The 9,988-nt window shown below is 48.0% G+C and overlaps 1 long non-coding RNA gene and 4 other non-coding genes across 5 annotated transcripts; 2 read left to right on the top strand and 3 right to left on the bottom strand.

The window, feature by feature from the left end:
- Positions 1 to 46: 46 nt before the first annotated feature.
- On the bottom strand, positions 47 to 118 carry TRNAQ-UUG (transfer RNA glutamine (anticodon UUG)). Its single transcript has one exon. It is a non-coding gene; the product is annotated as a tRNA-Gln (tRNA).
- An 831-nt stretch (positions 119 to 949) lies between these two features.
- On the bottom strand, positions 950 to 1,021 carry TRNAQ-CUG (transfer RNA glutamine (anticodon CUG)). The gene has a single exon. It is a non-coding gene; the product is annotated as a tRNA-Gln (tRNA).
- Positions 1,022 to 1,972: 951 nt separating this feature from the next.
- TRNAM-CAU (transfer RNA methionine (anticodon CAU)) lies at positions 1,973 to 2,044 on the bottom strand. The gene has a single exon. It is a non-coding gene; the product is annotated as a tRNA-Met (tRNA).
- Positions 2,045 to 2,845: 801 nt separating this feature from the next.
- Positions 2,846 to 2,952, top strand: LOC116184284 (U6 spliceosomal RNA). Its single transcript, XR_004149047.1, has one exon. It is a non-coding gene; the product is annotated as a U6 spliceosomal RNA (small nuclear RNA).
- A 4,489-nt stretch (positions 2,953 to 7,441) lies between these two features.
- LOC144247238 (uncharacterized) lies at positions 7,442 to 8,613 on the top strand. The gene is made up of 2 exons (XR_013340965.1): positions 7,442 to 7,514; positions 8,270 to 8,613. It is a non-coding gene; the product is annotated as an uncharacterized LOC144247238 (long non-coding RNA).
- Positions 8,614 to 9,988: the final 1,375 nt, after the last annotated feature.

Genomic DNA, 9,988 nt, shown 5'->3' with positions numbered 1-9,988 from the left:
GAGCTGGGCTGGAGCTCCGGCGAGGCACGAAAACAGGAACTGGGGCAGGTTCTACCGAGATTTGAACTCGGATCGCTGGATTCAAAGTCCAGAGTGCTAACCATTACACCATAGAACCGGGCGGTGCCTCAGCCCGCCGCCAGCGCCCGCAATGGATCCATAGCGAACAAATCCCGGTGGGAAATCGCTGGCAGGACCGACGGGAATTTAACAGCGCCGAAATATTCCTGTTCGTCTCTGCCATATTCGTTGTCTTCACAGAATCGTGGGATGGTTTGGGTTGGAAGGGACATTAAAGATCATCCGGTCCCACTGTCCCAGCCTGGCCTTGAATGTTGCCAGGGGAGCGTCGAGTTTCTCTGGGCACCTCACAGCGAAGAATTCCTTCCCAATTTCCCAGCTAATCCTCCCTCTGGCAGAGTGAAGCCATGCCCCTTGTCTTGTCACTCCATCCCTTGTCCCAAGTCCCTCTCCAGCTCTCCAGGAGGCAACAATTAAGGTCACCCCTGGTGTAAGGACGGCAGAAAGCAAATGTGAACACTGCAGAACATCTGCTAGATGTGTCAGAAACACCCCAAAACCTCATCCTCAGAGCTCAGCAGCTGCCACCAGCTTTGCTGATGCAGAATTTAGAACTGTGTTTCCACACAGGCGATTCAAAGCACAGATACAAAAGGAAATAATATGCTGTGACATGTCTGAGGTTCTTCAGATAATTTCAGGTAAGTCAGAAAGTACTAACCTGGCTGCAATAAATAGATACGGGGAGGAAAAAAAACAGGAAAACTTTCTGGCTGGTTACTCTTCTACGTTAGATTTGTATCCCATGAGGCATGGGATGTTTACGGCATGGGATGTTTATGGCGTTCTAACAGTCCATGAAAAACGCCTGGAAGTCACTTTCCACGGCCCTGAGCAGGAAATAAATGTGTTTATGGCAAAAAACAGTAGGTTCCACCGAGATTTGAACTCGGATCGCTGGATTCAGAGTCCAGAGTGCTAACCATTACACCATGGAACCGCACAGTGCGGGACCCCCGAGCCGCGCCTACTGAGCCAAAGCCAGGGAAAGCCAACTCCAAAATATTCACGGGTCTGTGAACAAAACTCCTGCCTTGTCTTTCTTCCATGTACTCATTCCATGTAAGAATTCCCCTGTCTATTTTTCACATTCTACAGCCCTGAAAACAACAATGCCCACTGAGCAGCACTGTGCCATTAACTTCACAGAGCCTTTTTCCTCAGAGCATGTAATCCAGAGGCCAAATACAGACTTTCACTACCACGTGCATTGACTTTTATGTTTTCACACTCGTGTTTTTATTTTGCTTTCCTGCATTTTGTGCTGAGAGTCTGCTTGCTATGTTTGGCATTGCCAAAATGTTTTATTTAATCCGGCAGGACAGGGAAAAACTACAAATGCGTGCCACGAGCTTTTGATGTCTGATTAAAGACATGGATCTCCTGGACCAGGTCAAGACAAAGGCATGAAAGGAGCAGTTCTTCTATGAGGAAAGACTGACAGAGCTGGGGCTGTTCAGCCTGGAGCAGAAAGGGCTCCTGGAGGGCCTTGTGACCTTTTAGTTTATAAGGGAGCTTTCTTATGAAAGATAAAGATGAAACTTTAGTGTTGAGACACTGGCACAGGGTGCCCAGAGCGGTGGCAGATGCCCCATCCTTGGAAACATTCAAAGCCAGGTTGGACAGAGCTCTGAGAAGTTAGTGTATCCCTAATCGTGGCAGGGGTTGGGACTAAATGGCCTTTAAGGGTCCCTTCCAACCCCAACCATCCTGTGACTCCACGAGCCTTCAAAGGCACTAAAAAAAGGCTGTAGGCATCTCAGCGCTCTGTCTGTGCTTTACTCGCATCAACTATACTGCATGTCGCCAAGATTTTAGCAAAAATATCTGTCCTCGCACCCAAAAATAACCAGCAGGGCGCCGTGCCGTGAGAAAAAAGAAAACCTTGGGCTAGCAGAGGATGGTTTCGATCCATCGACCTCTGGGTTATGGGCCCAGCACGCTTCCGCTGCGCCACTCTGCTGCTCGTACCGAGCGCTGCTCCTGCCCCACCTTAGAACGAGGCACAACACCCAATTTTTGTTCTTCCTTGTTCATGCATGGATTCGTTCCCTGCCCGGCCCTGCAGCCACGCGGTCCCGCCAGAGCTGCCCGTCCCGGAGATACCCTCCAAATATATCAGGAGTAATGGTCATAAACTTAAACAGGAGGAGTTTCGCCTCGGCAGGAGGAAGGAGCTCTTCACACAGAGCAGCGGAACGGCTGCCCAGGGAGCGGTGGCGGGTCCCTCTCTGCAGACAGCCGAACCCCCCTGGATGCTGCCTGTCACTGCTCCGGGTAACCCTGCCTCGGCCGGGGCTTTCATCTCCAGACGGGCCTTCCAACCCGAACGAGTCTTTCTGCGACATGAAAATGGCTTCAGCCACCCGCTCTCGCCACAGGTCAGCAATATTAACTAATTTAGGTCCACCGCAGAAAAGTGTGACATTCCCAGCTCGCACAGCCCAAGGTGACCCTGAAACCCTCCGGGGGTTGTTGATACAGACCGGCCCCGTGCGGAGCGCGGCTACCGCCCCGCCCCAGAGCGCTTTGCGCGTATTTGCATACAGCAGGGCTATCTGCATAACCCCGGTCAGCCTGAATTTGGGGCCTTTTCCCCCCTTTCCGCCGTCTCCCGCCCGCCAGACCCTCGGTACAGCCGGGGTGCTGTGCACGGCTGCTGCTGCTGCCGCCGGTACCGCCGGGTTGTCTCACCAGGGTCACCCTGACCTTGCGGAGCCCGAATGCTGGGAGTACAAATAGCGGCGGGTAGGCGCCCAGGTTCGTGCTCGCTTCGGCAGCACATATACTAAAATTGGAACGATACAGAGAAGATTAGCATGGCCCCTGCGCAAGGATGACACGCAAATTCGTGAAGCGTTCCATATTTTTTTCTCCCTCTCATCCAGCCCTCCACGCCCGGAAGAGGAAGCTTAGGGGTGACCACGCTCTCCCTGGCAGGTGATGGCCTAGGGAGAGGAGACGGCCTGGAGCAGCACCAGGGGAGGATTAGGATGCACATCAGGAAGATTTTTTTCATGAAAAGGGTAATTAAACATCAGAATGTATCACCATCCCTGGAGATAGTCAAGAAACAGCTGGACACTGCCATGGTCTGGTTGACAAGGTGGCGCTTGGTCTCAGAGGATTTTCCAGCTGATTCTGTGATTCTGTGATTCCCCTCTGGCGCCCCAGCAGCTCCCAGGACCCCCAGAGACACAGCCAGGGTAGCAGCAGGTCCCTTACTCCTTCCCGCTGCTCCTGTGCCAAGGTCCGGCCGGCCCTGCGGGCACAAGGACAGGCACCGAGGTGCCAGTGCCTTGGGAGGGTGTGTGACCTGGCCCAGCTCCTCCCTGCACCGCACAGAACACGTTCTCCCCACTAGATCCAGAGGCTCCGGGCTGTACCCCAGCTGGGCCCAGAAGTTTTCCTTAGTCCTTGCACTGACTGCAGTACAAATTCACTATGGATGCTGCAGAGAATTGACTCACAAATGAGGGTGTTTGCCCTGCCCTGCAGACTGTGGTTCTGCCACACGTTAGTGCCTTCTGTATTTCATCTCCTCACTATCCTTTGCTTCCTCTGCACGCAGCACAGTGCAGGTTCTGGCACTGCCAGTCTCTCCTGACCACTCAAGGCACACATGTCAAAGATGGGCATTCTCTAGTTCTCACTATTTCCTTCTGAGGATTGTCTCCCCAAAATGGATTTATTTATTTTCAAGCAGTGGGACTCTGTTCCACAGAACAGCAAATCTCCCTGGCCATTGCTGAGGTGCTTCCATGGTGGAAGGAGTAACCCTTGCTCAAGAGCTGCACGTTCTGAAATTCACCTTCTTTCTCCACACTACAGGATCTCACAATTGTGGGATTCAGTGCTGCCTACTGTTTGGAAAATTAATCCACAAACATCAGAGGTTTATGTCCAACAAGGAGACAGAGAAGTCCTTTTACTTTATTCAAATAAAGGCCATGGGGCATTCCCCTGGGGTATCTCAAATTTTTGGAGGATGCAGACTCCTCTTTTATCCCAATTTCCCAAATTTCCCTTCTCTCTTTCCCTATTGCCTGAGGTTCAGTCTTCCCAATATGTCTGATACCAAAGATTTCCCTCTAATATATAACCCTCCCTTTTAATTTTTAATTCTTACAGAATTTAGGGGTTTCCCCCATTGTTTCTTTCATCTTTCAATGTCCAATTTCATTTATCAGCAAACTTAAAGCTTATTTGTAAAAACAAATATCTTTTTTACATTCATCAATGAGTGGAATCTTTCCCATTGTTTCTTTTATCTCTCAGTGCTTGTTTTATCTACCAGAAAATCCACAGCTTCTTTGTAAAGACAAATCCGCTATTCCTCTCACTACCAAAAGAACAGGGCAAAAATTTGGCAAAAAGAGCAGCACTGAAGGTACAGGTACAAGGCAGAGTTACCAGGAGCCAAAAAGCATCAGTTCCTTTGCCTAGAGGGTGTGTAGCAAAGCAATGAATCGAGATGGACAGCTTGTCTTAAGATCTACAGCTACAGAAAATGGGGAGTTATTTTTGGAATAACTGTTTCATGGAATAAGTCTTTTATGAAGAGGTAGAGCTGTTTTGGCTTTGGCATTGGGGATTTTGTTTTAATTCAGCCTGAATCCTCTGATGGGGTGAGTGAAGCTAAATGAGGTGGATACTTTTTGAAAGAAAAAAGCAGAACAGAGGCAGATGGTGAGGGGGAGAAAGTAAAAATAGGAAACATGAAACAAATATATTGTTAGAGATGCCATTTTTCTGTAGTAAAAATGCTTCAGCTCCTTGGTTTGATTGGATGTTTCTTTCTTTTTTTTTTTTCTTCATGTTTTCTGCATGTTTTATTGCATATTAGGTACCACACAGCATAATTCAGTTTCTTTTTCAGATAAAGATTACTTCTCTTCAGATATGATGATAACAGATAAAAGAAGGAAGTTAGGAAGCTCATGAGAAATAATTTAAATGTGATGACTCATCCAACCTCAGCAATGAACAATAGATGTGAGAAATTCTGCTTTGGTGTTACTTGGATTAGGCTGCTCAAGGTGCAGTCAGAGTGCAGGTCTTGGCTTCACTTTCCCTTAAATTTCTTAGAATAAAGTAGCTCCTGTGCTGTATCATGAAGGCCCAAACAGCCAGGAGCTCAATTTGGAAATGAATGTGCTCCCCCTTTACTGAATGTCAGTTTATCTTTTATATTCTGTTCTTAACAATTTGAGGTGTTCTAAAAGCACTAAGGACCCAATACAAGCAAAGTCTCCCGCTGGAATTAATCATGTGGTAATAAACCCTGTGGTTTTCAGTTTTCAGCTCTGTTCTTATTTCTATTTATTAAAGAGTTGCTTTGATTTGTTTTGGGTTAGAAACAGACTGGTTACAAGATGAGAGATGGTCTTTGGGGGGATGATTGATGTCACTGCTGTACTCTGCCTTTTAATGAGGTGTCAGTATTGCACTGGAACATGGAAATAAATGGCTTTGTGACCGTGTCATAACGCTCTTTCTATCTAGAAATAACAATTATGTAACAAACGCAAAAAGCAAAGGAAAGACTCCCTAAAGCAGGACATTATGAAGTCCAAAATATTCAGAGGGGTCTAAAAGAGATTCTGTTCCTGAGGTGTAGGTCATCCCACAGCTGCTTAATAAAATGGTTTGGAATCACCCTCATCTTCCAATTCCTTAAATCATGGATAATTGGAATCTGGGAGAACATCCAGTGAAAAGGCTGAGCTTCCCATGCCTTCTTGCAAACAGGATACTTGGCTAGATGAACTTGGTCTCTGCAAGGGTTTTATCCTATTACACTGGTACATTAATTACTGTATGAAGAAGTTTGCATTGGCATTTCCAGGGAGCAGCTTCTCAATCCCTTCTCAAAAATCCTCATAAAACACATGATAAATGAGTACTTAGACATGTTCCTGGATTAACTGATGGCTCTTGTAGCAACACAGGACATTTTGAAATGAAAATTACACTTGAGGAGGCAGAAGGCTTCAGGGCTTCTTAAGGTGCATTATTGCCATGCTTGCAGCTAAACAAGATGTTTGCTCTGGAAACTACTGAAGCACAGTGACATATTCATCAGCAGAAAGGTGATAGTACAGCCAGGATTTTGTACTGATGCAAGGGCAGAGAGTGAGCTTATGTAGCTGTGAGACTGCCATACAAACCTCTATATATAAATATAGAGGTTTGTGTGTATGTGTGTGTCTTTATTTATTTAATAATAGAAATATATATTTATACATATGTTAATATCTATTTTATTTTAATATATAAATAGATAAATACATGTTAATATATCAATTTATTTTAATATATAAATAGATAAAAACCTATAACTATATAAACCTCTGAAATTGCTTCCTGCGTGGCCGCAGTTTGGCTTGGGAGGAGGCAGCTGCTGCACCTGCTGCCCTCGGTTGCACATCTGTGCATTGCTGCAGAGAACAAACCCCAGCCTTTGGGGCATGGGGAATTAGCTCAGGAATTTCATTCCTGAGTAGCAGCTGCTGCTTTGTAAGGCACAATTCCACGTACCAGGAATGCTGCTCCTTCCAGGAGCCGCTCAGGGGCAGAATATTCACCTTGCTTGTCCAGGTGGTAAAACCAACATTAATACAAATATTGCTGGGGTTGAGAGCATTCTCGTGCTGTGTTTGTCACAGACAGGATCAGCTGAAACAAACAGCGGCTGGCAGATCCCAATGCCCGCCCTCACATCATCCCCGCGCCATCAGCCACAAGTCCCGTGTTTGCCGATGGCGGCGGCGGGACAGACAGACCGACCCCGACCGACAGACCGACACCCCGCCGGGCAGACTGGCGTGGGGGAAAAGGGAGGGGCGGCGGGGAAAGGGCGTACCCCGTAGGGGCGCCGTGAGGGCTTGTCGCCTCTCGGGCGGTGTGAGGTGCGCTTGTCCTCCCTGCGAAACGGCGAGAGAGGCTGGTGCTACCGCAGGGGTAGCGTGAGGCGGAATGTCTGCGTGTATCCGTCACACGAGCGGCGTGAGGCGGTAATGAACCCTCCCCTCAGGGGCGGTGTGGGGCGGGAATGGCCGTTCCCCTCCCCTCAGGGACGGTGTGGGGCGGGAATGGCCGTTCCCCTCCCCTCAGGGGCGGTGTGGGGCGGGAATGGCTTCTCCCCTCAGGGGCGGTGTGGGGCGGGAATGGCTTCTCAACTCAGGGGCGGTGGCCGTCCACTCTCCTCAGGAGCGGCGTGAGGCGGTAATGAACCCTCCCCTCAGGGGCGGTGTGGGGCGGGAATGGCCGTTCTACTCCTCTCAGGGGCGCTGTGGGGCGGGAATGGCTCCTCCCTTCAGGAGCGGTGTGAGGCGGGAATGGCTCCTCCCTTCAGGAGCGGTGTAAGGTGGACATGTCTCTCGACAGGAGCGGTTTGAGGCGGGAATGGCCCTTGTCCCCTCAGGGACGATGTAAGGCGGGAATGGCTGTCCACTCCCCTCAGGGGCGGTGTGAGGCGGGAATGGCTCCTCCCTTCAGGAGCGGTGTGAGGTGGACATGTCTCTCGACTCGAGCGGTTTGAGGCGGGAATAGCCCTTGTCCCCTCAGGGACGACATGAGGGGGGAATGGCTGTCCACGCCCTTCAGGGACGGTGTGAGGCGGGAATGGCCCTTGTCCCCTCAGGGACGATGTGAGGCGGGAATGGCTGTCCACGCCCTTCAGGGACGGTGTGAGGCGGGAATGGCCCTTGTACCCCCTCAGGGACGATGTGAGGCGGGAATGGCCCTTGTCCCTTCAGGGACGATGTAAGGCGGGAATGGCTGTCCACGCCCTTCAGGGACGATGTGAGGCGGGAATAGCCCTTGTACCCCCTCAGGGACGATGTGAGGCGGGAATGGCTGTCCACTCCCCTCAGGGGCAGTGAGAGGCAGGAATGGCCGTGCGCTCCCGCCAGGAGCGGTGTGAGGGGCTGTCCCGCAGTCTCTTGCCGTGTTCCGCCTGAAGCGGCCCGGTGCTCCGCCGTTGTTGCCGCGGAGAGCCCCGAGGGAGGAGAACGGAGCGGGCGGGCGCGGGTCGGGAGCCGGCAGTGCGGGGCTGCGGCGGGCGCCTGCCTCGCGAGGAGCCAAAGGTGCTCGGCCATCGGTCCTCGCTGTGCTGGCTCGGGGCGCTGAGGGAACGCCTGATGTCCTGAGCTGCCTCTCAATAAAGCCTCTCCTTTATTTTTAGGCTCAGCATGTCCCTGTCAGCAAAGAGGTGTGGAAGGTCCTCAGTGTTGTCTTTTGTGGAAAAGAAAAAGAGAAAACCCACAAATGTTGAGTTGGGAAGCTCCAGCTTTGTGGGAGGTTTCAGCCTGTCCCCGTCTCTCCTAATTTGGCACTGGCAACACCTTTTGTAATGGTTTTTGCTACACAGCTTTCCTCATAGCTGTGGGACTTTGCAAGTATTCTGTATTGCAGAACTTCTCTTCATTTTGAGTAATGTGTTCTCTGGAAAGCCATGCAATTACTGTCCAGACAAGGCAGTTGTAAAGTGCAATTCCCTTGGAAAGCAAATAAACAATCTCCAGGGAATGTCTAGCAGGCTGTTAATGCTATAGACTTACCATGACAAAGGTGAACAGCTGAGGAGTTTCTTAGCAAGCAGGAAAGTATAAGTTAAGTTTAAAAGAAAAAAGGAAAGGGAAAAAAAATACTGATAAATATAACCTGCTTGGTAGGACAGCTTCCTGTTCTCTCCAAACAAATACATTTTCAGTGCCTTGTTTTGAATAGTTGCAATTTTGAATTGGCTTAAAAGATTTTGTATGCACTGTTTTTGATCTCTGGTGTTCATAGTTTGTTTTTAATTAAAAAAAGAAAGAAAAAAAAAAAAGCAAAAACAACCACCCCCTACCCCTGTCAAACCACAGTCTGTGGTTGTTTCACTAATGTGACTTCAAAGGGACTGTAACACAGCTTTTCCTTACAGACAATTGAGTGGTTAGTCTCAGACAAATAATTTATTGTAATGCTGAATGTTGGTCTGTATTTCACTATAGTGAAACCTCTGTTTATACATCATAAAACATAACATGTTGGTCTCTTTATGTGTATTGCACATAGAAATGCACAAATGCACTTATTGTGGTATTTCCTCTGATTTCCAAATTAGAAGATTGTATTAAGGGAGTGCACTTCCCTAGATATAGTGAAACAATATAAACTTATTTCATGTTTAGTTATTTGAATGTCATATTGTAACTGTTATTACCGCGTTTCTTTTCAGGGTGATCAGCAAGAAGAAAATCAAGCTCTTGCATAATACAGGGGCAGTTTTTACTCCATTTTCATTTTGCTATGAGGTCATTGTTATCTGTAAAGAATTACTGTAAGTTGTGTGAAATTCCATGTTGTGTTGAACAGCGCATTCAACTTAATTACCTAAAATTTTATTGTGTTATGTTAATGTTTAAGTGTGTGAAGTGGATTATTTCCCTGGGAGAGTCTGTACAGAGTTTTTTGAGGGGCAGCAAAAGAGGACAAGCCAAAATGCTCATGTTATTGCTAAACTTAGTCAGAATTTAATAACTTTTTGTAGGTCATCTTAATGACTGAGTTCCTTACATTTTATTTAAAACTCAGAAGGGTTAAGATAGAAACAATATTCTAGTGCAGCATCAAGTGTGCTTCCATCTGAATGTGTTTCTTGGAATGCTTCTCTTTGGGGAAAAAATGTAACATATCCCATATCTTGGAAGGCATTTGTGCAGTTGATTGATGCCCTGGAAAATTATGGGTAAAAATTCTGGACTGTAGATTGCATTGTGTTGGTGCCTCCAAAAAAATGAGTAATTGAGATCAGCTACTCTGGTGCTTATCTAAAATCTTCTGTGACTGAATCATTTGATATCTTACTTTGGCTTTTGATAGTACAAAAGCTGATACATGAGCTGATACGTGATGCATT

The sequence above is a fragment of the Lonchura striata genome, chromosome 19 (genome assembly GCF_046129695.1).
Source record: "Lonchura striata isolate bLonStr1 chromosome 19, bLonStr1.mat, whole genome shotgun sequence".
Lineage (NCBI taxonomy): Eukaryota > Metazoa > Chordata > Aves > Passeriformes > Estrildidae > Lonchura > Lonchura striata.
Note: the sequence above shows the minus strand (reverse complement) of the source record. Positions and strands in the feature narration are given on the sequence as shown.